The 2,538-nt window shown below is 28.6% G+C and overlaps 1 protein-coding gene across 3 annotated transcripts in view; it reads right to left on the reverse strand.

Annotated features, from left to right (window-relative positions):
- LOC102674932 (zinc finger protein 791-like) overlaps window positions 1–902 on the reverse strand; it is an 8,645-nt gene extending 7,743 nt beyond the window's left edge. For all 3 annotated transcript variants that reach the window (XR_004151244.1, XR_004151243.1, XM_006620878.2), the window contains exon 1: window positions 632–902. The gene's annotated coding sequence lies outside the window, so the exon portion shown is untranslated. The remainder of the gene's footprint in view (window positions 1–631) is intronic.
- Window positions 903–2,538: the final 1,636 nt, after the last annotated feature.

Here is a 2,538-nt window from a genome sequence, read left to right on the forward strand (position 1 = left end):
TAGCGATCACCGACCTCGTGCAACTCGTCGCGCAGTAAGGACGTTGAGTTACATCACGGACCGTGACTACATATCGTCTCTTCTAAACAAATCTATTGTGATATTTGTTTCTCTTTTTTACATAAATATTCTCAAACTTTATCTTTTCTTTCTTAATTTTATTTCCAGGATATGGAAAATGTGATTGATCCCGAAAAACGACGCTACTAGCGCGATCAAAGTTCGCGGCCAAGGAGAAAACTATCGATTTCAATATCAGCAATTTTTTACTTTTTTTTTCTTCTTTTAAATATTTATTTGAAAATGTTTCAAAAAAGTTTTGTAAATTTTGTATTAAATTTTAATTGCAATTTATTGATATAAATTCAATCGTTATACACATTTATGCAATCAGATTTTATATAAATCGGATATTAAAATTAATAAACATTAAAATTATTAAGAAAATCCACTGATTTTATAATTTATATGAAATTGCTATACGATTAATTCAGTTAATTGAAGAAAAAGAAAGCGAAAAATATCAATTTATATATCATTTTCAATATTCATATTTCAAAATTAAAAATTTTGATTTTAAATTCATTCATTCTCGTATAATGTATAATACAGAAATGTCAAAATCTCCCACCTGTGAGGTTTTTGTTAAACCTTTCCACAGTCCAAAAATCCCATATTCCGACTCAACATCCTTTGGAAAATGAATTAACGAAATAACTTAAAAGATTAAACCGAACGAATTGAAATAAGTATGCACGATCTCTTTAACGCATGTCGCGTTCGTTTATCACTTCTCACAACTGAATGCCGTCGAAAAACTCAAAGTCGAAAACCAAACCAAAGGACCCTTAGGACACGGCCAATCGTACTGTGTAATGTTTACCGCCTGGCTCTACCGAACGGCGACGGAAATCATCGATCATGACCGAAGTACCGTGCTCGGTTCTGCCCCTCCATTCCGGCTATCCCCACCATCGTCGCAACGGCGGCGACCTACAATTTAGGGCGAGTAAGTGCTTTTCGCAGCACGTGGAGGCAGTCGTCGTGGTTTCAGCCGACCCGTGGTATAAGCACGACAAAGAGCGCCGACAGACGAAGATGTAGATATCTCCGGTCTATAGGGACGCGTCCGTATCCTATACACACGCGTACGTGACGCCACAGCACGTTATGATAAATTAATCATGAATTCGTTATCATATACAGTCGAATAATCAAAATATGAACTAATTCTGAATTTTTATTTTTTTTATTTACATCAAATTATTTTATGAATTAACTTAAATTTGATGTAAATATATATATATATATATATATACACATGCATTGTAATATTTAAATAAAAATTTAATTTTTTATAATTATAACAAATTTACATCAAAAATACAAAAATTATGCAAAAAGTAAATAATAGTAAAAAATAGCATAATATGTTCTTTTCATTTTAATGTATATATGTATTAATATACATATATATTAAAATGTTAATGTTAATTTGAAATACTATATTATAAAAATTAAATATTAACATAATATGATAAATATAGTAAAAGAAAAAAATCTTTAATTTTCAATATTTATACAGATGCATTTTTAAAAATATAAGGAACAGAATATTTTAATAAAAGTAAAAAAAATTTTGTGAATATAAAAATATTGATATATTGAAAAAAATGATTATTAATGATGAGAAAAAAACAACTTACATGAATATATTCAAGTTATATATATGAATTATGGTCGTCATCTAAAGTGGAATCCAATTGTATTAGTGAATTCATGATCATACATACTTTCTCTTTCTCTCTTGTAGTTTTCATCAGTCTAAATATCCTTGTTTGATTATCATTGCTTTTATTGTTTCAAAAATAATTTTATATTATTATTTTATTTCTTTATTATTATAATTATACATATACAATATATTATGTTTGTGTTTTTTTAAAAAAAATGACAAAAGAAGTCTATAATAATTAATAATATAAAAATATTAAAAAATAATATTATTTTTTATATCTAGTAGTACATATTAAGTAATTAATTCTGGACAATTTTATTCGATTTCGTGATGATCATGCCTCGGACAAGTGTTGTGCGCTGTAACGATATTACTTTCCAACAGAGGAGAGCAATGACCCACTGCGCGCGGTGCACGTGTGCCGAGTGGAAACCACGACGACTGCCTCTGGACAGGGCATTGGACGCCGCGTGCGGCAGTAAGAACGACGGCTGTGCTATATTCTTTTCTTCTTGTGTAGTGGTGCTTTTGAGTCTGTAGCAATGTGTATGTGATAGCAGTGACGGTAGCAACGACATTGACTGTCGCATCTAACGATGTTGGAACTTAACAGAATTTTTTTAAATATTTTAACTTTTTCTTTATTAATTTTATATTAATTTTATAATAAATAATTATTGAAATTTGAAATTAAAAAACATTTAAAAAATTTCTTAAATTGATTTTGAAAAAAATCATAATTTTCTTAATAAAATTCAAAATAAAATAAAATTGAAATTTTTAGTTAGAAATAATATAAT

The sequence above is a fragment of the Apis dorsata genome, unplaced genomic scaffold, assembly GCF_000469605.1.
Source record: "Apis dorsata unplaced genomic scaffold, Apis dorsata 1.3 scaffold_553, whole genome shotgun sequence".
Classification (NCBI taxonomy): Eukaryota; Metazoa; Arthropoda; class Insecta; order Hymenoptera; family Apidae; genus Apis; species Apis dorsata.